At 37.9% G+C, this 25,647-nt stretch overlaps 23 non-coding genes across 23 annotated transcripts; 11 read left to right on the top strand and 12 right to left on the bottom strand.

Annotated features, from left to right (window-relative positions):
- Positions 1 to 963: 963 nt before the first annotated feature.
- On the bottom strand, positions 964 to 1,037 carry TRNAT-AGU (transfer RNA threonine (anticodon AGU)). The gene has a single exon. It is a non-coding gene; the product is annotated as a tRNA-Thr (tRNA).
- Positions 1,038 to 1,160: 123 nt separating this feature from the next.
- TRNAS-UGA (transfer RNA serine (anticodon UGA)) lies at positions 1,161 to 1,242 on the top strand. The gene has a single exon. It is a non-coding gene; the product is annotated as a tRNA-Ser (tRNA).
- A 1,281-nt stretch (positions 1,243 to 2,523) lies between these two features.
- TRNAT-AGU (transfer RNA threonine (anticodon AGU)) lies at positions 2,524 to 2,597 on the bottom strand. Its single transcript has one exon. It is a non-coding gene; the product is annotated as a tRNA-Thr (tRNA).
- Positions 2,598 to 2,720: 123 nt separating this feature from the next.
- TRNAS-UGA (transfer RNA serine (anticodon UGA)) lies at positions 2,721 to 2,802 on the top strand. Its single transcript has one exon. It is a non-coding gene; the product is annotated as a tRNA-Ser (tRNA).
- Positions 2,803 to 4,083: 1,281 nt separating this feature from the next.
- On the bottom strand, positions 4,084 to 4,157 carry TRNAT-AGU (transfer RNA threonine (anticodon AGU)). Its single transcript has one exon. It is a non-coding gene; the product is annotated as a tRNA-Thr (tRNA).
- Positions 4,158 to 4,280: 123 nt separating this feature from the next.
- On the top strand, positions 4,281 to 4,362 carry TRNAS-UGA (transfer RNA serine (anticodon UGA)). The gene has a single exon. It is a non-coding gene; the product is annotated as a tRNA-Ser (tRNA).
- A 1,480-nt stretch (positions 4,363 to 5,842) lies between these two features.
- On the top strand, positions 5,843 to 5,924 carry TRNAS-UGA (transfer RNA serine (anticodon UGA)). The gene has a single exon. It is a non-coding gene; the product is annotated as a tRNA-Ser (tRNA).
- A 1,281-nt stretch (positions 5,925 to 7,205) lies between these two features.
- On the bottom strand, positions 7,206 to 7,279 carry TRNAT-AGU (transfer RNA threonine (anticodon AGU)). Its single transcript has one exon. It is a non-coding gene; the product is annotated as a tRNA-Thr (tRNA).
- Positions 7,280 to 7,402: 123 nt separating this feature from the next.
- On the top strand, positions 7,403 to 7,484 carry TRNAS-UGA (transfer RNA serine (anticodon UGA)). The gene has a single exon. It is a non-coding gene; the product is annotated as a tRNA-Ser (tRNA).
- Positions 7,485 to 8,765: 1,281 nt separating this feature from the next.
- TRNAT-AGU (transfer RNA threonine (anticodon AGU)) lies at positions 8,766 to 8,839 on the bottom strand. Its single transcript has one exon. It is a non-coding gene; the product is annotated as a tRNA-Thr (tRNA).
- Positions 8,840 to 8,962: 123 nt separating this feature from the next.
- Positions 8,963 to 9,044, top strand: TRNAS-UGA (transfer RNA serine (anticodon UGA)). Its single transcript has one exon. It is a non-coding gene; the product is annotated as a tRNA-Ser (tRNA).
- Positions 9,045 to 10,325: 1,281 nt separating this feature from the next.
- TRNAT-AGU (transfer RNA threonine (anticodon AGU)) lies at positions 10,326 to 10,399 on the bottom strand. The gene has a single exon. It is a non-coding gene; the product is annotated as a tRNA-Thr (tRNA).
- An 817-nt stretch (positions 10,400 to 11,216) lies between these two features.
- TRNAS-UGA (transfer RNA serine (anticodon UGA)) lies at positions 11,217 to 11,298 on the top strand. The gene has a single exon. It is a non-coding gene; the product is annotated as a tRNA-Ser (tRNA).
- Positions 11,299 to 17,243: 5,945 nt separating this feature from the next.
- TRNAT-AGU (transfer RNA threonine (anticodon AGU)) lies at positions 17,244 to 17,317 on the bottom strand. The gene has a single exon. It is a non-coding gene; the product is annotated as a tRNA-Thr (tRNA).
- Positions 17,318 to 18,804: 1,487 nt separating this feature from the next.
- Positions 18,805 to 18,878, bottom strand: TRNAT-AGU (transfer RNA threonine (anticodon AGU)). Its single transcript has one exon. It is a non-coding gene; the product is annotated as a tRNA-Thr (tRNA).
- A 123-nt stretch (positions 18,879 to 19,001) lies between these two features.
- TRNAS-UGA (transfer RNA serine (anticodon UGA)) lies at positions 19,002 to 19,083 on the top strand. Its single transcript has one exon. It is a non-coding gene; the product is annotated as a tRNA-Ser (tRNA).
- Positions 19,084 to 20,365: 1,282 nt separating this feature from the next.
- TRNAT-AGU (transfer RNA threonine (anticodon AGU)) lies at positions 20,366 to 20,439 on the bottom strand. The gene has a single exon. It is a non-coding gene; the product is annotated as a tRNA-Thr (tRNA).
- A 1,487-nt stretch (positions 20,440 to 21,926) lies between these two features.
- On the bottom strand, positions 21,927 to 22,000 carry TRNAT-AGU (transfer RNA threonine (anticodon AGU)). Its single transcript has one exon. It is a non-coding gene; the product is annotated as a tRNA-Thr (tRNA).
- Positions 22,001 to 22,123: 123 nt separating this feature from the next.
- On the top strand, positions 22,124 to 22,205 carry TRNAS-UGA (transfer RNA serine (anticodon UGA)). The gene has a single exon. It is a non-coding gene; the product is annotated as a tRNA-Ser (tRNA).
- Positions 22,206 to 23,487: 1,282 nt separating this feature from the next.
- TRNAT-AGU (transfer RNA threonine (anticodon AGU)) lies at positions 23,488 to 23,561 on the bottom strand. Its single transcript has one exon. It is a non-coding gene; the product is annotated as a tRNA-Thr (tRNA).
- Positions 23,562 to 23,684: 123 nt separating this feature from the next.
- On the top strand, positions 23,685 to 23,766 carry TRNAS-UGA (transfer RNA serine (anticodon UGA)). The gene has a single exon. It is a non-coding gene; the product is annotated as a tRNA-Ser (tRNA).
- Positions 23,767 to 25,047: 1,281 nt separating this feature from the next.
- Positions 25,048 to 25,121, bottom strand: TRNAT-AGU (transfer RNA threonine (anticodon AGU)). The gene has a single exon. It is a non-coding gene; the product is annotated as a tRNA-Thr (tRNA).
- Positions 25,122 to 25,244: 123 nt separating this feature from the next.
- On the top strand, positions 25,245 to 25,326 carry TRNAS-UGA (transfer RNA serine (anticodon UGA)). The gene has a single exon. It is a non-coding gene; the product is annotated as a tRNA-Ser (tRNA).
- The last annotated feature ends 321 nt before the right edge of the window (positions 25,327 to 25,647 follow it).

Below are 25,647 nucleotides of genomic sequence, written 5' to 3'. Positions count from 1 at the left end.
CCCTTAAATGGACTCTGTCACCAGTTTATCAATTCCCAATTTCCTAACTAGCCTAATAGGCGCTATGATGCTGATAACTACAGTGTGATTTGTTGTTTTTTTTTAAAAAACGTTTATTTGCAAAGTTATGAGCATTTATTTATATATACTAATGTAGCTCTAATAGCCAAATAGGAGATGACTCCTTTTTACTCTGGGCAGCTAATGTTTTCTGTATGACGCTGTCCAATCAGCATACAACTTCTCCCCCTTCCCTGTCCAGCAACACAGTGTGATCATATAGTACACTGCGTCCATTCCCGACTGTGTTTTCAACAGGTGATATCTTCAGTTCTGTCACAGCTAGAACTGTGATTTTGGTGTCATATGAAAGAGTAGAATCCAGTCTTTCAAATGCCACCAAATCTGCTGTTTTAGGTGGCCCACAGCCCGAGATATGGCTGTTTGAATTGATCCTCCTTCCCTGTAGCTTGAGTTTCACAATGTGTGTGAAGCAACTTCATGCTGATAGGACAGCATCAGATGCTGAGAGTCAGCTCCACCTCAGGAGAATTGCTGCTGTTACCTCCCAGATGTCTAATAAAGGCTAAATTACATATTTAGAAAATGCTCATAATTTTGCAAATAATAAACATTTTTTTTACTACAAATCACCCTGTAGTTATCTGCAGCAAAGCACCAATTAGACTACTTAGGAGTTAGGGACCTGATAAACTGGTAACAGAGTCCCTTTAAGAGCTCTTCAAAAGTTTTTCCCACAATGGATGTTAAGCTTACTGGTCTATAATTACTTTGTATTGAACTTACTACTTATAGAAAACTCAATGACATTCATGGGGTCTCTGTCACCAATGAAAAACCCGATAGATTTTTAATTGCCTATAAAGAATTTGATTCATCATATACTTTAGTTATGTAAACTTAAATAATAAACAAGTGAATAAACTAAAGCAACAAATAGCAAGGCACTGCTGAGATTTGAACTCAGGATCTCCTGTTTACTAGACAGGCGCTTTAACCAACTAAGCCACAGCACCAAAGCACTTTTCTTCTCACGGTGTCCTACCACACAGCTCAGTTCAGAGCAAAAGACTGATCTCATATTTTAGGCTAGCCCCTTAGGTGTAGTTGCCAGAAGTCTTAACAGTCAGGGTACATAAGTTGTGATGGCCGAGTGGTTAAGGCGTTGGATTTGAAATCCAATGGGGTCCCCCTGCACAGGTTCAAGTCCTGTTCACAACGTTCTATTTTAAGAAGAGAACTTCCAGAAACATATTAAAGTTTGTCACCTATAGAAAGAGTTATTTTAATTCCATCCTCTTTATCACTGATTAATTACATTAATAATAGTGGTTCCAGCTGTGCCCCTGGCTTACAACTCTGAAAAGCGAGCAATATTTAGAGTATAAATCACTATAACTACAGCATCCCATTTGTCCAGACTTTTATTTTCCTCTTGATAAAAACAAATCAGGTTGGTTGGACAACTTCTGTCCTTAGTAAATCTCTGCTTGCTGTCAATTATAATACTATTTTCTGTCACATACTCCTGTATATAGTCCCTTAAATGGACTCTGTCACCAGTTTATCAATTCCCAATTTCCTAACTAGCCTAATAGGCGCTATGATGCTGATAACTACAGTGTGATTTGTTGTTTTTTTTTAAAAAACGTTTATTTGCAAAGTTATGAGCATTTATTTATATATACTAATGTAGCTCTAATAGCCAAATAGGAGATGACTCCTTTTTACTCTGGGCAGCTAATGTTTTCTGTATGACGCTGTCCAATCAGCATACAACTTCTCCCCCTTCCCTGTCCAGCAACACAGTGTGATCATATAGTACACTGCGTCCATTCCCGACTGTGTTTTCAACAGGTGATATCTTCAGTTCTGTCACAGCTAGAACTGTGATTTTGGTGTCATATGAAAGAGTAGAATCCAGTCTTTCAAATGCCACCAAATCTGCTTTTTTAGGTGGCCCACAGCCCGAGATATGGCTGTTTGAATTGATCCTCCTTCCCTGTAGCTTGAGTTTCACAATGTGTGTGAAGCAACTTCATGCTGATAGGACAGCATCAGATGCTGAGAGTCAGCTCCACCTCAGGAGAATTGCTGCTGTTACCTCCCAGATGTCTAATAAAGGCTAAATTACATATTTAGAAAATGCTCATAATTTTGCAAATAATAAACATTTTTTTTACTACAAATCACCCTGTAGTTATCTGCAGCAAAGCACCAATTAGACTACTTAGGAGTTAGGGACCTGATAAACTGGTAACAGAGTCCCTTTAAGAGCTCTTCAAAAGTTTTTCCCACAATGGATGTTAAGCTTACTGGTCTATAATTACTTTGTATTGAACTTACTACTTATAGAAAACTCAATGACATTCATGGGGTCTCTGTCACCAATGAAAAACCCGATAGATTTTTAATTGCCTATAAAGAATTTGATTCATCATATACTTTAGTTATGTAAACTTAAATAATAAACAAGTGAATAAACTAAAGCAACAAATAGCAAGGCACTGCTGAGATTTGAACTCAGGATCTCCTGTTTACTAGACAGGCGCTTTAACCAACTAAGCCACAGCACCAAAGCACTTTTCTTCTCACGGTGTCCTACCACACAGCTCAGTTCAGAGCAAAAGACTGATCTCATATTTTAGGCTAGCCCCTTAGGTGTTGTTGCCAGAAGTCTTAACAGTCAGGGTACATAAGTTGTGATGGCCGAGTGGTTAAGGCGTTGGATTTGAAATCCAATGGGGTCCCCCTGCACAGGTTCAAGTCCTGTTCACAACGTTCTATTTTAAGAAGAGAACTTCCAGAAACATATTAAAGTTTGTCACCTATAGAAAGAGTTATTTTAATTCCATCCTCTTTATCACTGATTAATTACATTAATAATAGTGGTTCCAGCTGTGCCCCTGGCTTACAACTCTGAAAAGCGAGCAATATTTAGAGTATAAATCACTATAACTACAGCATCCCATTTGTCCAGACTTTTATTTTCCTCTTGATAAAAACAAATCAGGTTGGTTGGACAACTTCTGTCCTTAGTAAATCTCTGCTTGCTGTCAATTATAATACTATTTTCTGTCACATACTCCTGTATATAGTCCCTTAAATGGACTCTGTCACCAGTTTATCAATTCCCAATTTCCTAACTAGCCTAATAGGCGCTATGATGCTGATAACTACAGTGTGATTTGTTGTTTTTTTTTAAAAAACGTTTATTTGCAAAGTTATGAGCATTTATTTATATATACTAATGTAGCTCTAATAGCCAAATAGGAGATGACTCCTTTTTACTCTGGGCAGCTAATGTTTTCTGTATGACGCTGTCCAATCAGCATACAACTTCTCCCCCTTCCCTGTCCAGCAACACAGTGTGATCATATAGTACACTGCGTCCATTCCCGACTGTGTTTTCAACAGGTGATATCTTCAGTTCTGTCACAGCTAGAACTGTGATTTTGGTGTCATATGAAAGAGTAGAATCCAGTCTTTCAAATGCCACCAAATCTGCTTTTTTAGGTGGCCCACAGCCCGAGATATGGCTGTTTGAATTGATCCTCCTTCCCTGTAGCTTGAGTTTCACAATGTGTGTGAAGCAACTTCATGCTGATAGGACAGCATCAGATGCTGAGAGTCAGCTCCACCTCAGGAGAATTGCTGCTGTTACCTCCCAGATGTCTAATAAAGGCTAAATTACATATTTAGAAAATGCTCATAATTTTGCAAATAATAAACATTTTTTTTACTACAAATCACCCTGTAGTTATCTGCAGCAAAGCACCAATTAGACTACTTAGGAGTTAGGGACCTGATAAACTGGTAACAGAGTCCCTTTAAGAGCTCTTCAAAAGTTTTTCCCACAATGGATGTTAAGCTTACTGGTCTATAATTACTTTGTATTGAACTTACTACTTATAGAAAACTCAATGACATTCATGGGGTCTCTGTCACCAATGAAAAACCCGATAGATTTTTAATTGCCTATAAAGAATTTGATTCATCATATACTTTAGTTATGTAAACTTAAATAATAAACAAGTGAATAAACTAAAGCAACAAATAGCAAGGCACTGCTGAGATTTGAACTCAGGATCTCCTGTTTACTAGACAGGCGCTTTAACCAACTAAGCCACAGCACCAAAGCACTTTTCTTCTCACGGTGTCCTACCACACAGCTCAGTTCAGAGCAAAAGACTGATCTCATATTTTAGGCTAGCCCCTTAGGTGTTGTTGCCAGAAGTCTTAACAGTCAGGGTACATAAGTTGTGATGGCCGAGTGGTTAAGGCGTTGGATTTGAAATCCAATGGGGTCCCCCTGCACAGGTTCAAGTCCTGTTCACAACGTTCTATTTTAAGAAGAGAACTTCCAGAAACATATTAAAGTTTGTCACCTATAGAAAGAGTTATTTTAATTCCATCCTCTTTATCACTGATTAATTACATTAATAATAGTGGTTCCAGCTGTGCCCCTGGCTTACAACTCTGAAAAGCGAGCAATATTTAGAGTATAAATCACTATAACTACAGCATCCCATTTGTCCAGACTTTTATTTTCCTCTTGATAAAAACAAATCAGGTTGGTTGGACAACTTCTGTCCTTAGTAAATCTCTGCTTGCTGTCAATTATAATACTATTTTCTGTCACATACTCCTGTATATAGTCCCTTAAATGGACTCTGTCACCAGTTTATCAATTCCCAATTTCCTAACTAGCCTAATAGGCGCTATGATGCTGATAACTACAGTGTGATTTGTTGTTTTTTTTTAAAAAACGTTTATTTGCAAAGTTATGAGCATTTATTTATATATACTAATGTAGCTCTAATAGCCAAATAGGAGATGACTCCTTTTTACTCTGGGCAGCTAATGTTTTCTGTATGACGCTGTCCAATCAGCATACAACTTCTCCCCCTTCCCTGTCCAGCAACACAGTGTGATCATATAGTACACTGCGTCCATTCCCGACTGTGTTTTCAACAGGTGATATCTTCAGTTCTGTCACAGCTAGAACTGTGATTTTGGTGTCATATGAAAGAGTAGAATCCAGTCTTTCAAATGCCACCAAATCTGCTTTTTTAGGTGGCCCACAGCCCGAGATATGGCTGTATGAATTGATCCTCCTTCCCTGTAGCTTGAGTTTCACAATGTATGTGAAGCAACTTCATGCTGATAGGACAGCATCAGATGCTGAGAGTCAGCTCCACCTCAGGAGAATTGCTGCTGTTACCTCCCAGATGTCTAATAAAGGCTAAATTACATATTTAGAAAATGCTCATAATTTTGCAAATAATAAACATTTTTTTTACTACAAATCACCCTGTAGTTATCAGCAGCAAAGCACCAATTAGACTAGTTTGGAGTTAGGGACCTGATAAACTGGTAACAGAGTCCCTTTAAGAGCTCTTCAAAAGTTTTTCCCACAATGGATGTTAAGCTTACTGGTCTATAATTACTTTGTATTGAACTTACTACTTATAGAAAACTCAATGACATTCATGGGGTCTCTGTCACCAATGAAAAACCCGATAGATTTTTAATTGCCTATAAAGAATTTGATTCATCATATACTTTAGTTATGTAAACTTAAATAATAAACAAGTGAATAAACTAAAGCAACAAATAGCAAGGCACTGCTGAGATTTGAACTCATGATCTCCTGTTTACTAGACAGGCGCTTTAACCAACTAAGCCACAGCACCAAAGCACTTTTCTTCTCACGGTGTCCTGTACAACACAGCTCAGTTCAGAGCAAAAGACTGATCTCATATTTTAGGCTAGCCCCTTAGGTGTAGTTGCCAGAAGTCTTAATAGTCAGGGTACATAAGTTGTGATGGCCGAGTGGTTAAGGCGTTGGATTTGAAATCCAATGGGGTCCCCCTGCACAGGTTCAAGTCCTGTTCACAACGTTCTATTTTAAGAAGAGAACTTCCAGAAATATATTAAAGTTTGTCACCTATAGAAAGAGTTATTTTAATTCCATCCTCTTTATCACTGATTAATTACATTAATAATAGTGGTTCCAGCTGTGCCCCTGGCTTACAACTCTGAAAAGCGAGCAATATTTAGAGTATAAATCACTATAACTACAGCATCCCATTTGTCCAGACTTTTATTTTCCTCTTGATAAAAACAAATCAGGTTGGTTGGACAACATCTGTCCTTAGTAAATCTCTGCTTGCTGTCAATTATAATACTATTTTCTGTCACATACTCGTGTATATAGTCCCTTAAATGGACTCTGTCACCAGTTTATCAATTCCCAATTTCCTAACTAGCCTAATAGGCGCTATGATGCTGATAACTACAGTGTGATTTGTTGTTTTTTTTTAAAAAACGTTTATTTGCAAAGTTATGAGCATTTATTTATATATACTAATGTAGCTCTAATAGCCAAATAGGAGATGACTCCTTTTTACTCTGGGCAGCTAATGTTTTCTGTATGACGCTGTCCAATCAGCATACAACTTCTCCCCCTTCCCTGTCCAGCAACACAGTGTGATCATATAGTACACTGCGTCCATTCCCGACTGTGTTTTCAACAGGTGATATCTTCAGTTCTGTCACAGCTAGAACTGTGATTTTGGTGTCATATGAAAGAGTAGAATCCAGTCTTTCAAATGCCACCAAACCTGCTTTTTTAGGTGGCCCACAGCCCGAGATATGGCTGTATGAATTGATCCTCCTTCCCTGTAGCTTGAGTTTCACAATGTGTGTGAAGCAACTTCATGCTGATAGGACAGCATCAGATGCTGAGAGTCAGCTCCACCTCAGGAGAATTGCTGCTGTTACCTCCCAGATGTCTAATAAAGGCTAAATTACATATTTAGAAAATGCTCATAATTTTGCAAATAATAAACATTTTTTTAACTACAAATCACCCTGTAGTTATCAGCAGCAAAGCACCAATTAGACTAGTTAGGAGTTAGGGACCTGATAAACTGGTAACAGAGTCCCTTTAAGAGCTCTTCAAAAGTTTTTCCCACAATGGATGTTAAGCTTACTGGTCTATAATTACTTTGTATTGAACTTACTACTTATAGAAAACTCAATGACATTCATGGGGTCTCTGTCACCAATGAAAAACCCGATAGATTTTTAATTGCCTATAAAGAATTTGATTCATCATATACTTTAGTTATGTAAACTTAAATAATAAACAAGTGAATAAACTAAAGCAACAAATAGCAAGGCACTGCTGAGATTTGAACTCAGGATCTCCTGTTTACTAGACAGGCGCTTTAACCAACTAAGCCACAGCACCAAAGCACTTTTCTTCTCACGGTGTCCTACCACACAGCTCAGTTCAGAGCAAAAGACTGATCTCATATTTTAGGCTAGCCCCTTAGGTGTAGTTGCCAGAAGTCTTAACAGTCAGGGTACATAAGTTGTGATGGCCGAGTGGTTAAGGCGTTGGATTTGAAATCCAATGGGGTCCCCCTGCACAGGTTCAAGTCCTGTTCACAACGTTCTATTTTAAGAAGAGAACTTCCAGAAACATATTAAAGTTTGTCACCTATAGAAAGAGTTATTTTAATTCCATCCTCTTTATCACTGATTAATTACATTAATAATAGTGGTTCCAGCTGTGCCCCTGGCTTACAACTCTGAAAAGCGAGCAATATTTAGAGTATAAATCACTATAACTACAGCATCCCATTTGTCCAGACTTTTATTTTCCTCTTGATAAAAACAAATCAGGTTGGTTGGACAACTTCTGTCCTTAGTAAATCTCTGCTTGCTGTCAATTATAATACTATTTTCTGTCACATGCTCCTGTATATAGTCCCTTAAATGGACTCTGACACCAGTTTATCAATTCCCAATTTCCTAACTAGCCTATTAGGCGCTATGATGCTGATAACTACAGTGTGATTTGTTGTTTTTTTTTAAAAAACGTTTATTTGCAAAGTTATGAGCATTTATTTATATATACTAATGTAGCTCTAATAGCCAAATAGGAGATGACTCCTTTTTACTCTGGGCAGCTAATGTTTTCTGTATGACGCTGTCCAATCAGCATACAACTTCTCCCCCTTCCCTGTCCAGCAACACAGTGTGATCATATAGTACACTGCGTCCATTCCCGACTGTGTTTTCAACAGGTGATATCTTCAGTTCTGTCACAGCTAGAACTGTGATTTTGGTGTCATATGAAAGAGTAGAATCCAGTCTTTCAAATGCCACCAAATCTGCTTTTTTAGGTGGCCCACAGCCCGAGATATGGCTGTATGAATTGATCCTCCTTCCCTGTAGCTTGAGTTTCACAATGTGTGTGAAGCAACTTCATGCTGATAGGACAGCATCAGATGCTGAGAGTCAGCTCCACCTCAGGAGAATTGCTGCTGTTACCTCCCAGATGTCTAATAAAGGCTAAATTACATATTTAGAAAATGCTCATAATTTTGCAAATAATAAACATTTTTTTTACTACAAATCACCCTGTAGTTATCAGCAGCAAAGCACCAATTAGACTAGTTAGGAGTTAGGGACCTGATAAACTGGTAACAGAGTCCCTTTAAGAGCTCTTCAAAAGTTTTTCCCACAATGGATGTTAAGCTTACTGGTCTATAATTACTTTGTATTGAACTTACTACTTATAGAAAACTCAATGACATTCATGGGGTCTCTGTCACCAATGAAAAACCCGATAGATTTTTAATTGCCTATAAAGAATTTGATTCATCATATACTTTAGTTATGTAAACTTAAATAATAAACAAGTGAATAAACTAAAGCAACAAATAGCAAGGCACTGCTGAGATTTGAACTCAGGATCTCCTGTTTACTAGACAGGCGCTTTAACCAACTAAGCCACAGCACCAAAGCACTTTTCTTCTCACGGTGTCCTACCACACAGCTCAGTTCAGAGCAAAAGACTGATCTCATATTTTAGGCTAGCCCCTTAGGTGTAGTTGCCAGAAGTCTTAACAGTCAGGGTACATAAGTTGTGATGGCCGAGTGGTTAAGGCGTTGGATTTGAAATCCAATGGGGTCCCCCTGCACAGGTTCAAGTCCTGTTCACAACGTTCTATTTTAAGAAGAGAACTTCCAGAAACATATTAAAGTTTGTCACCTATAGAAAGAGTTATTTTAATTCCATCCTCTTTATCACTGATTAATTACATTAATAATAGTGGTTCCAGCTGTGCCCCTGGCTTACAACTCTGAAAAGCGAGCAATATTTAGAGTATAAATCACTATAACTACAGCATCCCATTTGTCCAGACTTTTATTTTCCTCTTGATAAAAACAAATCAGGTTGGTTGGACAACTTCTGTCCTTAGTAAATCTCTGCTTGCTGTCAATTATAATACTATTTTCTGTCACATGCTCCTGTATATAGTCCCTTAAATGGACTCTGACACCAGTTTATCAATTCCCAATTTCCTAACTAGCCTATTAGGCGCTATGATGCTGATAACTACAGTGTGATTTGTTGTTTTTTTTAAAAAAACGTTTATTTGCAAAGTTATGAGCATTTATTTATATATACTAATGTAGCTCTAATAGCCAAATAGGAGATGACTCCTTTTTACTCTGGGCAGCTAATGTTTTCTGTATGACGCTGTCCAATCAGCATACAACTTCTCCCCCTTCCCTGTCCAGCAACACAGTGTGATCATATAGTACACTGCGTCCATTCCCGACTGTGTTTTCAACAGGTGATATCTTCAGTTCTGTCACAGCTAGAACTGTGATTTTGGTGTCATATGAAAGAGTAGAATCCAGTCTTTCAAATGCCACCAAATCTGCTTTTTTAGGTGGCCCACAGCCCGAGATATGGCTGTATGAATTGATCCTCCTTCCCTGTAGCTTGAGTTTCACAATGTGTGTGAAGCAACTTCATGCTGATAGGACAGCATCAGATGCTGAGAGTCAGCTCCACCTCAGGAGAATTGCTGCTGTTACCTCCCAGATGTCTAATAAAGGCTAAATTACATATTTAGAAAATGCTCATAATTTTGCAAATAATAAACATTTTTTTTACTACAAATCACCCTGTAGTTATCAGCAGCAAAGCACCAATTAGACTAGTTTGGAGTTAGGGACCTGATAAACTGGTAACAGAGTCCCTTTAAGAGCTCTTCAAAAGTTTTTCCCACAATGGATGTTAAGCTTACTGGTCTATAATTACTTTGTATTGAACTTACTACTTATAGAAAACTCAATGACATTCATGGGGTCTCTGTCACCAATGAAAAACCCGATAGATTTTTAATTGCCTATAAAGAATTTGATTCATCATATACTTTAGTTATGTAAACTTAAATAATAAACAAGTGAATAAACTAAAGCAACAAATAGCAAGGCACTGCTGAGATTTGAACTCAGGATCTCCTGTTTACTAGACAGGCGCTTTAACCAACTAAGCCACAGCACCAAAGCACTTTTCTTCTCACAGTGTCCTACCACACAGCTCAGTTCAGAGCAAAAGACTGATCTCATATTTTAGGCTAGCCCCTTAGGTGTAGTTGCCAGGAGTCTTAACAGTCAGGGTACATAAGTTGTGATGGCCGAGTGGTTAAGGTGTTGGATTTGAAATCCAATGGACAGCATCAGATGCTGAGAGTCAGCTCCACCTCAGGAGAATTGCTGCTGTTACCTCCCAGATGTCTAATAAAGGCTAAATTACATATTTAGAAAATGCTCATAATTTTGCAAATAATAAACATTTTTTTTACTACAAATCACCCTGTAGTTATCAGCAGCAAAGCACCAATTAGACTAGTTTGGAGTTAGGGACCTGATAAACTGGTAACAGAGTCCCTTTAAGAGCTCTTCAAAAGTTTTTCCCACAATGGATGTTAAGCTTACTGGTCTATAATTACTTTGTATTGAACTTACTACTTATAGAAAACTCAATGACATTCATGGGGTCTCTGTCACCAATGAAAAACCCGATAGATTTTTAATTGCCTATAAAGAATTTGATTCATCATATACTTTAGTTATGTAAACTTAAATAATAAACAAGTGAATAAACTAAAGCAACAAATAGCAAGGCACTGCTGAGATTTGAACTCATGATCTCCTGTTTACTAGACAGGCGCTTTAACCAACTAAGCCACAGCACCAAAGCACTTTTCTTCTCACGGTGTCCTACAACACAGCTCAGTTCAGAGCAAAAGACTGATCTCATATTTTAGGCTAGCCCCTTAGGTGTAGTTGCCAGAAGTCTTAATAGTCAGGGTACATAAGTTGTGATGGCCGAGTGGTTAAGGCGTTGGATTTGAAATCCAATGGGGTCCCCCTGCACAGGTTCAAGTCCTGTTCACAACGTTCTATTTTAAGAAGAGAACTTCCAGAAACATATTAAAGTTTGTCACCTATAGAAAGAGTTATTTTAATTCCATCCTCTTTATCACTGATTAATTACATTAATAATAGTGGTTCCAGCTGTGCCCCTGGCTTACAACTCTGAAAAGCGAGCAATATTTAGAGTATAAATCACTATAACTACAGCATCCCATTTGTCCAGACTTTTATTTTCCTCTTGATAAAAACAAATCAGGTTGGTTGGACAACTTCTGTCCTTAGTAAATCTCTGCTTGCTGTCAACTATAATACTATTTTCTGTCACATACTCCTGTATATAGTCCCTTAAATGGACTCTGTCACCAGTTTATCAATTCCCAATTTCCTAACTAGCCTAATAGGCGCTATGATGCTGATAACTACAGTGTGATTTGTTGTTTTTTTTAAAAAAACGTTTATTTGCAAAGTTATGAGCATTTATTTATATATACTAATGTAGCTCTAATAGCCAAATAGGAGATGACTCCTTTTTACTCTGGGCAGCTAATGTTTTCTGTATGACGCTGTCCAATCAGCATACAACTTCTCCCCCTTCCCTGTCCAGCAACACAGTGTGATCATATAGTACACTGCGTCTATTCCCGACTGTGTTTTCAACAGGTGATATCTTCGGTTCTGTCACAGCTAGAACTGTGATTTTGGTGTCATATGAAAGAGTAGAATCCAGTCTTTCAAATGCCACCAAATCTGCTGTTTTAGGTGGCCCACAGCCCGAGATATGGCTGTTTGAATTGATCCTCCTTCCCTGTAGCTTGAGTTTCACAATGTGTGTGAAGCAACTTCATGCTGATAGGACAGCATCAGATGCTGAGAGTCAGCTCCACCTCAGGAGAATTGCTGCTGTTACCTCCCAGATGTCTAATAAAGGCTAAATTACATATTTAGAAAATGCTCATAATTTTGCAAATAATAAACATTTTTTTTACTACAAATGACCCTGTAGTTATCAGCAGCAAAGCACCAATTAGACTAGTTAGGAGTTAGGGACCTGATAAACTGGTAACAGAGTCCCTTTAAGAGCTCTTCAAAAGTTTTTCCCACAATGGATGTTAAGCTTACTGGTCTATAATTACTTTGTATTGAACTTACTACTTATAGAAAACTCAATGACATTCATGGGGTCTCTGTCACCAATGAAAAACCCGATAGATTTTTAATTGCCTATAAAGAATTTGATTCATCATATACTTTAGTTATGTAAACTTAAATAATAAACAAGTGAATAAACTAAAGCAACAAATAGCAAGGCACTGCTGAGATTTGAACTCATGATCTCCTGTTTACTAGACAGGCGCTTTAACCAACTAAGCCACAGCACCAAAGCACTTTTCTTCTCACGGTGTCCTACAACACAGCTCAGTTCAGAGCAAAAGACTGATCTCATATTTTAGGCTAGCCCCTTAGGTGTAGTTGCCAGAAGTCTTAACAGTCAGGATACATAAGTTGTGATGGCCGAGTGGTTAAGGCGTTGGATTTGAAATCCAATGGGGTCCCCCTGCACAGGTCCTGTTCACAACGTTCTATTTTAAGAAGAGAACTTCCAGAAACATATTAAAGTTTGTCACCTATAGAAAGAGTTATTTTAATTCCATCCTCTTTATCACTGATTAATTACATTAATAATAGTGGTTCCAGCTGTGCCCCTGGCTTACAACTCTGAAAAGTGAGCAATATTTAGAGTATAAATCACTATAACTACAGCATCCCATTTGTCCAGACTTTTATTTTCCTCTTGATAAAAACAAATAAGGTTGGTTGGACAACTTCTGTCCTTAGTAAATCTCTGCTTGCTGTCAATTATAATACTATTTTCTGTCACATACTCCTGTATATAGTCCCTTAAATGGACTCTGTCACCAGTTTATCAATTCCCAATTTCCTAACTAGCCTAATAGGCGCTATGATGCTGATAACTACAGTGTGATTTGTTGTTTTTTTTTAAAAAAAACGTTTATTTGCAAAGTTATGAGCATTTATTTATATATACTAATGTAGCTCTAATAGCCAAATAGGAGATGACTCCTTTTTACTCTGGGCAGCTAATGTTTTCTGTATGACGCTGTCCAATCAGCATACAACTTCTCCCCCTTCCCTGTCCAGCAACACAGTGTGATCATATAGTACACTGCGTCCATTCCCGACTGTGTTTTCAACAGGTGATATCTTCGGTTCTGTCACAGCTAGAACTGTGATTTTGGTGTCATATGAAAGAGTAGAATCCAGTCTTTCAAATGCCACCAAATCTGCTTTTTTAGGTGGCCCACAGCCCGAGATATGGCTGTATGAATTGATCCTCCTTCCCTGTAGCTTGAGTTTCACAATGTGTGTGAAGCAACTTCATGCTGATAGGACAGCATCAGATGCTGAGAGTCAGCTCCACCTCAGGAGAATTGCTGCTGTTACCTCCCAGATGTCTAATAAAGGCTAAATTACATATTTAGAAAATGCTCATAATTTTGCAAATAATAAACATTTTTTTTACTACAAATCACCCTGTAGTTATCAGCAGCAAAGCACCAATTAGACTAGTTAGGAGTTAGGGACCTGATAAACTGGTAACAGAGTCCCTTTAAGAGCTCTTCAAAAGTTTTTCCCACAATGGATGTTAAGCTTACTGGTCTATAATTACTTTGTATTAAACTTACTACTTATAGAAAACTCAATGACATTCATGGGGTCTCTGTCACCAATGAAAAACCCGATAGATTTTTAATTGCCTATAAAGAATTTGATTCATCATATACTTTAGTTATGTAAACTTAAATAATAAACAAGTGAATAAACTAAAGCAACAAATAGCAAGGCACTGCTGAAATTTGAACTCAGGATCTCCAGTTTACTTGACAGGCGCTTTAACCAACTAAGCCACAGCACCAAAGCACTTTTCTTCTCACGGTGTCCTACCACACAGCTCAGTTCAGAGCAAAAGACTGATCTCATATTTTAGGCTAGCCCCTTAGGTGTAGTTGCCAGAAGTCTTAACAGTCAGGATACATAAGTTGTGATGGCCGAGTGGTTAAGGCGTTGGATTTGAAATCCAATGGGGTCCCCCTGCACAGGTCCTGTTCACAACGTTCTATTTTAAGAAGAGAACTTCCAGAAACATATTAAAGTTTGTCACCTATAGAAAGAGTTATTTTAATTCCATCCTCTTTATCACTGATTAATTACATTAATAATAGTGGTTCCAGCTGTGCCCCTGGCTTACAACTCTGAAAAGTGAGCAATATTTAGAGTATAAATCACTATAACTACAGCATCCCATTTGTCCAGACTTTTATTTTCCTCTTGATAAAAACAAATAAGGTTGGTTGGACAACTTCTGTCCTTAGTAAATCTCTGCTTGCTGTCAATTATAATACTATTTTCTGTCACATACTCCTGTATATAGTCCCTTAAATGGACTCTGTCACCAGTTTATCAATTCCCAATTTCCTAACTAGCCTAATAGGCGCTATGATGCTGATAACTACAGTGTGATTTGTTGTTTTTTTAAAAAAAACGTTTATTTGCAAAGTTATGAGCATTTATTTATATATACTAATGTAGCTCTAATAGCCAAATAGGAGATGACTCCTTTTTACTCTGGGCAGCTAATGTTTTCTGTATGACGCTGTCCAATCAGCATACAACTTCTCCCCCTTCCCTGTCCAGCAACACAGTGTGATCATATAGTACACTGCGTCTATTCCCGACTGTGTTTTCAACAGGTGATATCTTCGGTTCTGTCACCGCTAGAACTGTGATTTTGGTGTCATATGAAAGAGTAGAATCCAGTCTTTCAAATGCCACCAAATCTGCTTTTTTAGGTGGCCCACAGCCCGAGATATGGCTGTATGAATTGATCCTCCTTCCCTGTAGCTTGAGTTTCACAATGTGTGTGAAGCAACTTCATGCTGATAGGACAGCATCAGATGCTGAGAGTCAGCTCCACCTCAGGAGAATTGCTGCTGTTACCTCCCAGATGTCTAATAAAGGCTAAATTACATATTTAGAAAATGCTCATAATTTTGCAAATAATAAACATTTTTTTTACTACAAATCACCCTGTAGTTATCAGCAGCAAAGCACCAATTAGACTAGTTAGGAGTTAGGGACCTGATAAACTGGTAACAGAGTCCCTTTAAGAGCTCTTCAAAAGTTTTTCCCACAATGGATGTTAAGCTTACTGGTCTATAATTACTTTGTATTAAACTTACTACTTATAGAAAACTCAATGACATTCATGGGGTCTCTGTCACCAATGAAAAACCCGATAGATTTTTAATTGCCTATAAAGAATTTGATTCATCATATACTTTAGTTATGTAAACTTAAATAATAAACAAGTGAATAAACTAAAGCAACAAATAGCAAGGCACTGCTGAAATTTGAACTCAGGATCTCCAGTTTACTTGACAGGCGCTTTAACCAACTAAGCCACAGCACCAAAGCACTTTTCTTCTCACGGTGTCCTACCACACAGCTCAGTTCAGAGCAAAAGACTGATCTCATATTTTAGGCTAGCCCCTTAGGTGTAGTTGCCAGAAGTCTTAACAGTCAGGATACATAAGTTGTGATGGCCGAGTGGTTAAGGCGTTGGATTTGAAATCCAATGGGGTCCCCCTGCACAGGTCCTGTTCACAACGTTCTATTTTAAGAAGAGAACTTCCAGAAACATATTAAAGTTTGTCACCTATAGAAAGAGTTATTTTAATTCCATCCTCTTTATCACTGATTAATTACATTAATAATAGTGGTTCCAGCTGTGCCCCTGGCTTACAACTCTGAAAAGTGAGCAATATTTAGAGTATAAATCACTATAACTACAGCATCCCATTTGTCCAGACTTTTATTTTCCTCTTGATAAAAACAAATAAGGTTGGTTGGACAACTTCTGTCCTTAGTAAATCTCTGCTTGCTGTCAATTATAATACTATTTTCTGTCACATACTCCTGTATATAGTCCCTTAAATGGACTCTGTCACCAGTTTATCAATTCCCAATTTCCTAACTAGCCTAATAGGCGCTATGATGCTGATAACTACAGTGTGATTTGTTGTTTTTTTAAAAAAAACGTTTATTTGCAAAGTTATGAGCATTTATTTATATATACTAATGTAGCTCTAATAGCCAAATAGGAGATGACTCCTTTTTACTCTGGGCAGCTAATGTTTTCTGTATGACGCTGTCCAATCAGCATACAACTTCTCCCCCTTCCCTGTCCAGCAACACAGTGTGATCATATAGTACACTGCGTCTATTCCCGACTGTGTTTTCAACAGGTGATATCTTCGGTTCTGTCACCGCTAGAACTGTGATTTTGGTGTCATATGAAAGAGTAGAATCCAGTCTTTCAAATGCCACCAAATCTGCTTTTTTAGGTGGCCCACAGCCCGAGATATGGCTGTATGAATTGATCCTCCTTCCCTGTAGCTTGAGTTTCACAATGTGTGTGAAGCAACTTCATGCTGATAGGACAGCATCAGATGCTGAGAGTCAGCTCCACCTCAGGAGAATTGCTGCTGTTACCTCCCAGATGTCTAATAAAGGCTAAATTACATATTTAGAAAATGCTCATAATTTTGCAAATAATAAACATTTTTTTTACTACAAATCACCCTGTAGTTATCAGCAGCAAAGCACCAATTAGACTAGTTAGGAGTTAGGGACCTGATAAACTGGTAACAGAGTCCCTTTAAGAGCTCTTCAAAAGTTTTTCCCACAATGGATGTTAAGCTTACTGGTCTATAATTACTTTGTATTGAACTTACTACTTATAGAAAACTCAATGACATTCATGGGGTCTCTGTCACCAATGAAAAACCCGATAGATTTTTAATTGCCTATAAAGAATTTGATTCATCATATACTTTAGTTATGTAAACTTAAATAATAAACAAGTGAATAAACTAAAGCAACAAATAGCAAGGCACTGCTGAGATTTGAACTCAGGATCTCCTGTTTACTAGACAGGCGCTTTAACCAACTAAGCCACAGCACCAAAGCACTTTTCTTCTCATGGTGTCCTACCACACAGCTCAGTTCAGAGCAAAAGACTGATCTCATATTTTAGGCTAGCCCCTTAGGTGTAGTTGCCAGAAGTCTTAACAGTCAGGGTACATAAGTTGTGATGTCCGAGTGGTTAAGGCGTTGGATTTGAAATCCAATGGGGTCCCCCTGCACAGGTTCAAGTCCTGTTCACAACGTTCTATTTTAAGAAGAGAACTTCCAGAAACATATTAAAGTTTGTCACCTATAGAAAGAGTTATTTTAATTCCATCCTCTTTATCACTGATTAATTACATTAATAATAGTGGTTCCAGCTGTGCCCCTGGCTTACAACTCTGAAAAGCGAGCAATATTTAGAGTATAAATCACTATAACTACAGCATCCCATTTGTCCAGACTTTTATTTTCCTCTTGATAAAAACAAATCAGGTTGGTTGGACAACTTCTGTCCTTAGTAAATCTCTGCTTGCTGTCAATTATAATACTATTTTCTGTCACATACTCCTGTATATAGTCCCTTAAATGGACTCTGACACCAGTTTATCAATTCCCAATTTCCTAACTAGCCTAATAGGCGCTATGATGCTGATAACCACAGTGTGATTTGTTGTTTTTTTTAAAAAAACGTTTATTTGCAAAGTTATGAGCATTTATTTATATATACTAATGTAGCTCTAATAGCCAAATAGGAGATGACTCCTTTTTACTCTGGGCAGCTAATGTTTTCTGTATGACGCTGTCCAATCAGCATACAACTTCTCCCCATTCCCTGTCCAGCAACACAGTGTGATCATATAGTACACTGCGTCCATTCCCGATTGTGTTTTCAACAGGTGATATCTTCGGTTCTGTCACAGCTAGAACTGTGATTTTGGTGTCATATGAAAGAGTAGAATCCAGTCTTTCAAATGCCACCAAATCTGTTTTTTTTAGGTGGCCCACAGCCCGAGATATGGCTGTATGAATTGATCCTCCTTCCCTGTAGCTTGAGTTTCACAATGTGTGTGAAGCAACTTCATGCTGATAGGACAGCATCAGATGCTGAGAGTCAGCTCCACCTCAGGAGAATTGCTGCTGTTACCTCCCAGATGTCTAATAAAGGCTAAATTACATATTTAGAAAATGCTCATAATTTTGCAAATAATAAACATTTTTTTTACTACAAATCACCCTGTAGTTATCAGCAGCAAAGCACCAATTAGACTAGTTAGGAGTTAGGGACCTGATAAACTGGTAACAGAGTCCCTTTAAGAGCTCTTCAAAAGTTTTTCCCACAATGGATGTTAAGCTTACTGGTCTATAATTACTTTGTATTGAACTTACTACTTATAGAAAACTCAATGACATTCATGGGGTCTCTGTCACCAATGAAAAACCCGATAGATTTTTAATTGCCTATAAAGAATTTGATTCATCATAAACTTTAGTTATGTAAACTTAAATAATAAACAAGTGAATAACCTAAAGCAACAAATAGCAAGGCACTGCTGAGATTTGAACTCAGGATCTCCTGTTTACTAGACAGGCGCTTTAACCAACTAAGCCACAGCACCAAAGCACTTTTTTTCTCATGGTGTCCTACCACACAGCTCAGTTCAGAGCAAAAGACTGATCTCATATTTTAGGCTAGCCCCTTAGGTGTAGTTGCCAGAAGTCTTAACAGTCAGGGTACGTAAGTTGTGATGGCCGAGTGGTTAAGGCGTTGGATTTGAAATCCAATGGGGTCCCCCTGCACAGGTTCAAGTCCTGTTCACAACGTTCTCTTTTAAGAAGAGAACTTCCAGAAACATATTAAAGTTTGTCACCTATAGAAAGAGTTATTTTAATTCCATCCTCTTTATCACTGATTAATTACATTAATAATAGTGGTTCCAGCTGTGCCCCTGGCTTACAACTCTGAAAAGCGAGCAATATTTAGAGTATAAATCACTATAACTACAGCATCCCATTTGTCCAGACTTTTATTTTCCTCTTGATAAAAACAAATCAGGTTGGTTGGACAACTTCTGTCCTTAGTAAATCTCTGCTTGCTGTCAATTATAATACTATTTTCTGTCACATACTCCTGTATATAGTCCCTTAAATGGACTCTGTCACCAGTTTATCAATTCCCAATTTCCTAACTAGCCTAATAGGCGCTATGATGCTGATAACTACAGTGTGATTTTTTTTTTTTTAAAAAAAAACGTTTATTTGCAAAGTTATGAGCATTTATTTATATATACTAATGTAGCTCTAATAGCCAAATAGGAGATGACTCCTTTTTACTCTGGGCAGCTAATGTTTTCTGTATGACGCTGTCCAATCAGCATACAACTTCTCCCCCTTCCCTGTCCAGCAACACAGTGTGATCATATAGTACACTGTGTCCATTCCCGACTGTGTTTTCAACAGGTGATATCTTCGGTTCTGTCACAGCTAGAACTGTGATTTTGGTGTCATATGAAAGAGTAGAATCCAGTCTTTCAAATGCCACCAAATCTGCTTTTTTAGGTGGCCCACAGCCCGAGATATGGCTGTATGAATTGATCCTCCTTCCCTGTAGCTTGAGTTTCACAATGTGTGTGAAGCAACTTCATGCTGATAGGACAGCATCAGATGCTGAGAGTCAGCTCCACCTCAGGAGAATTGCTGCTGTTACCTCCCAGATGTCTAATAAAGGCTAAATTACATATTTAGAAAATGCTCATAATTTTGCAAATAATAAACATTTTTTTTTACTACAAATCACCCTGTAGTTATCAGCAGCAAAGCACCAATTAGACTAGTTAGGAGTTAGGGACCTGATAAACTGGTAACAGAGTCCCTTTAAGAGCTCTTCAAAAGTTTTTCCCACAATGGATGTTAAGCTTACTGGTCTATAATTACTTTGTATTGAACTTACTACTTATAGAAAACTCAATGACATTCATGGGGTCTCTGTCACCAATGAAAAACCCGATAGATTTTTAATTGCCTATAAAGAATTTGATTCATCATATACTTTAGTTATGTAAACTTAAATAATAAACAAGTGAATAAACTAAAGCAACAAATAGCAAGGCACTGCTGAGATTTGAACTCAGGATCTCCTGTTTACTAGACAGGCGCTTTAACCAACTAAGCCACAGCACCAAAGCACTTTTCTTCTCATGGTGTCCTACCACACAGCTCAGTTCAGAGCAAAAGACTGATCTCATATTTTAGGCTAGCCCCTTAGGTGTAGTTGCCAGAAGTCTTAACAGTCAGGGTACATAAGTTGTGATGTCCGAGTGGTTAAGGCGTTGGATTTGAAATCCAATGGGGTCCCCCTGCACAGGTTCAAGTCCTGTTCACAACGTTCTATTTTAAGAAGAGAACTTCCAGAAACATATTAAAGTTTGTCACCTATAGAAAGAGTTATTTTAATTCCATCCTCTTTATCACTGATTAATTACATTAATAATAGTGGTTCCAGCTGTGCCCCTGGCTTACAACTCTGAAAAGCGAGCAATATTTAGAGTATAAATCACTATAACTACAGCATCCCATTTGTCCAGACTTTTATTTTCCTCTTGATAAAAACAAATCAGGTTGGTTGGACAACTTCTGTCCTTAGTAAATCTCTGCTTGCTGTCAATTATAATACTATTTTCTGTCACATACTCCTGTATATAGTCCCTTAAATGGACTCTGACACCAGTTTATCAATTCCCAATTTCCTAACTAGCCTAATAGGCGCTATGATGCTGATAACCACAGTGTGATTTGTTGTTTTTTTTAAAAAAACGTTTATTTGCAAAGTTATGAGCATTTATTTATATATACTAATGTAGCTCTAATAGCCAAATAGGAGATGACTCCTTTTTACTCTGGGCAGCTAATGTTTTCTGTATGACGCTGTCCAATCAGCATACAACTTCTCCCCATTCCCTGTCCAGCAACACAGTGTGATCATATAGTACACTGCGTCCATTCCCGATTGTGTTTTCAACAGGTGATATCTTCGGTTCTGTCACAGCTAGAACTGTGATTTTGGTGTCATATGAAAGAGTAGAATCCAGTCTTTCAAATGCCACCAAATCTGTTTTTTTTAGGTGGCCCACAGCCCGAGATATGGCTGTATGAATTGATCCTCCTTCCCTGTAGCTTGAGTTTCACAATGTGTGTGAAGCAACTTCATGCTGATAGGACAGCATCAGATGCTGAGAGTCAGCTCCACCTCAGGAGAATTGCTGCTGTTACCTCCCAGATGTCTAATAAAGGCTAAATTACATATTTAGAAAATGCTCATAATTTTGCAAATAATAAACATTTTTTTTACTACAAATCACCCTGTAGTTATCAGCAGCAAAGCACCAATTAGACTAGTTAGGAGTTAGGGACCTGATAAACTGGTAACAGAGTCCCTTTAAGAGCTCTTCAAAAGTTTTTCCCACAATGGATGTTAAGCTTACTGGTCTATAATTACTTTGTATTGAACTTACTACTTATAGAAAACTCAATGACATTCATGGGGTCTCTGTCACCAATGAAAAACCCGATAGATTTTTAATTGCCTATAAAGAATTTGATTCATCATAAACTTTAGTTATGTAAACTTAAATAATAAACAAGTGAATAACCTAAAGCAACAAATAGCAAGGCACTGCTGAGATTTGAACTCAGGATCTCCTGTTTACTAGACAGGCGCTTTAACCAACTAAGCCACAGCACCAAAGCACTTTTTTTCTCATGGTGTCCTACCACACAGCTCAGTTCAGAGCAAAAGACTGATCTCATATTTTAGGCTAGCCCCTTAGGTGTAGTTGCCAGAAGTCTTAACAGTCAGGGTACGTAAGTTGTGATGGCCGAGTGGTTAAGGCGTTGGATTTGAAATCCAATGGGGTCCCCCTGCACAGGTTCAAGTCCTGTTCACAACGTTCTCTTTTAAGAAGAGAACTTCCAGAAACATATTAAAGTTTGTCACCTATAGAAAGAGTTATTTTAATTCCATCCTCTTTATCACTGATTAATTACATTAATAATAGTGGTTCCAGCTGTGCCCCTGGCTTACAACTCTGAAAAGCGAGCAATATTTAGAGTATAAATCACTATAACTACAGCATCCCATTTGTCCAGACTTTTATTTTTCTCTTGATAAAAACAAATCAGGTTGGTTGGACAACTTCTGTCCTTAGTAAATCTCTGCTTGCTGTCAATTATAATACTATTTTCTGTCACATACTCCTGTATATAGTCCCTTAAATGGACTCTGTCACCAGTTTATCAATTCCCAATTTCCTAACTAGCCTAATAGGCGCTATGATGCTGATAACTACAGTGTGATTTTTTTTTTTTTTTAAAAAAACGTTTATTTGCAAAGTTATGAGCATTTATTTATATATACTAATGTAGCTCTAATAGCCAAATAGGAGATGACTCCTTTTTACTCTGGGCAGCTAATGTTTTCTGTATGACGCTGTCCAATCAGCATACAACTTCTCCCCCTTCCCTGTCCAGCAACACAGTGTGATCATATAGTACACTGTGTCCATTCCCGACTGTGTTTTCAACAGGTGATATCTTCGGTTCTGTCACAGCTAGAACTGTGATTTTGGTGTCATATGAAAGAGTAGAATCCAGTCTTTCAAATGCCACCAAATCTGCTTTTTTAGGTGGCCCACAGCCCGAGATATGGCTGTATGAATTGATCCTCCTTCCCTGTAGCTTGAGTTTCACAATGTGTGTGAAGCAACTTCATGCTGATAGGACAGCATCAGATGCTGAGAGTCAGCTCCACCTCAGGAGAATTGCTGCTGTTACCTCCCAGATGTCTAATAAAGGCTAAATTACATATTTAGAAAATGCTCATAATTTTGCAAATAATAAACATTTTTTTTTACTACAAATCACCCTGTAGTTATCAGCAGCAAAGCACCAATTAGACTAGTTAGGAGTTAGGGACCTGATAAACTGGTAACAGAGTCCCTTTAAGAGCTCTTCAAAAGTTTTTCCCACAATGGATGTTAAACTTACTGGTCTATAATTACTTTGTATTGAACTTACTACTTATAGAAAACTCAATGACATTCATGGGGTCTCTGTCACCAATGAAAAACCCGATAGATTTTTAATTGCCTATAAAGAATTTGATTCATCATAAACTTTAGTTATGTAAACTTAAATAATAAACAAGTGAATAACCTAAAGCAACAAATAGCAAGGCACTGCTGAGATTTGAACTCAGGATCTCCTGTTTACTAGACAGGCGCTTTAACCAACTAAGCCACAGCACCAAAGCACTTTTCTTCTCATGGTGTCCTACCACACAGCTCAGTTCAGAGCAAAAGACTGATCTCATATTTTAGGCTAGCCCCTTAGGTGTAGTTGCCAGAAGTCTTAACAGTCAGGGTACGTAAGTTGTGATGGCCGAGTGGTTAAGGCGTTGGATTTGAAATCCAATGGGGTCCCCCTGCACAGGTTCAAGTCCTGTTCACAACATTCTCTTTTAAGAAGAGAACTTCCAGAAACATATTAAAGTTTGTCACCTATAGAAAGAGTTATTTTAATTCCATCCTCTTTATCACTGATTAATTACATTAATAATAGTGGTTCCAGCTGTGCCCCTGGCTTACAACTCTGAAAAGCGAGCAATATTTAGAGTATAAATCACTATAACTACAGCATCCCATTTGTCCAGACTTTTATTTTCCTCTTGATAAAAACAAATCAGGTTGGTTGGACAACTTCTGTCCTTAGTAAATCTCTGCTTGCTGTCAATTATAATACTATTTTCTGTCACATACTCCTGTATATAGTCCCTTAAATGGACTCTGTCACCAGTTTATCAATTCCCAATTTCCTAACTAGCCTAATAGGCGCTATGATGCTGATAACTACAGTGTGATTTTTTTTTTTTTTTAAAAAAACGTTTATTTGCAAAGTTATGAGCATTTATTTATATATACTAATGTAGCTCTAATAGCCAAATAGGAGATGACTCCTTTTTACTCTGGGCAGCTAATGTTTTCTGTATGACGCTGTCCAATCAGCATACAACTTCTCCCCCTTCCCTGTCCAGCAACACAGTGTGATCATATAGTACACTGCGTCCATTCCCGACTGTGTTTTCAACAGGTGATATCTTCGGTTCTGTCACAGCTAGACCTGTGATTTTGGTGTCATATGAAAGAGTAGAATCCAGTCTTTCAAATGCCACCAAATCTGCTTTTTTAGGTGGCCCACAGCCCGAAATATGGCTGTATGAATTGATCCTCCTTCCCTGTAGCTTGAGTTTCACAATGTGTGTGAAGCAACTTCATGCTGATAGGACAGCATCAGATGCTGAGAGTCAGCTCCACCTCAGGAGAATTGCTGCTGTTACCTCCCAGATGTCTAATAAAGGCTAAATTACATATTTAGAAAATGCTCATAATTTTGCAAATAATAAACATTTTTTTTACTACAAATCACCCTGTAGTTATCAGCAGCAAAGCACCAATTAGACTAGTTAGGAGTTAGGGACCTGATAAACTGGTAACAGAGTCCCTTTAAGAGCTCTTCAAAAGTTTTTCCCACAATGGATGTTAAGCTTACTGGTCTATAATTACTTTGTATTGAACTTACTACTTATAGAAAACTCAATGACATTCATGGGGTCTCTGTCACCAATGAAAAACCCGATAGATTTTTAATTGCCTATAAAGAATTTGATTCATCATAAACTTTAGTTATGTAAACTTAAATAATAAACAAGTGAATAACCTAAAGCAACAAATAGCAAGGCACTGCTGAGATTTGAACTCAGGATCTCCTGTTTACTAGACAGGCGCTTTAACCAACTAAGCCACAGCACCAAAGCACTTTTCTTCTCATGGTGTCCTACCACACAGCTCAGTTCAGAGCAAAAGACTGATCTCATATTTTAGGCTAGCCCCTTAGGTGTAGTTGCCAGAAGTCTTAACAGTCAGGGTACGTAAGTTGTGATGGCCGAGTGGTTAAGGCGTTGGATTTGAAATCCAATGGGGTCCCCCTGCACAGGTTCAAGTCCTGTTCACAACATTCTCTTTTAAGAAGAGAACTTCCAGAAACATATTAAAGTTTGTCACCTATAGAAAGAGTTATTTTAATTCCATCCTCTTTATCACTGATTAATTACATTAATAATAGTGGTTCCAGCTGTGCCCCTGGCTTACAACTCTGAAAAGCGAGCAATATTTAGAGTATAAATCACTATAACTACAGCATCCCATTTGTCCAGACTTTTATTTTCCTCTTGATAAAAACAAATCAGGTTGGTTGGACAACTTCTGTCCTTAGTAAATCTCTGCTTGCTGTCAATTATAATACTATTTTCTGTCACATACTCCTGTATATAGTCCC

This window comes from Rhinoderma darwinii, chromosome 3 (genome assembly GCF_050947455.1).
Source record: "Rhinoderma darwinii isolate aRhiDar2 chromosome 3, aRhiDar2.hap1, whole genome shotgun sequence".
Classification (NCBI taxonomy): domain Eukaryota; kingdom Metazoa; phylum Chordata; class Amphibia; order Anura; family Rhinodermatidae; genus Rhinoderma; species Rhinoderma darwinii.
The sequence above is the reverse complement of the archived record's forward strand: the minus strand, read 5'-3'. Positions and strand labels throughout refer to the sequence as shown.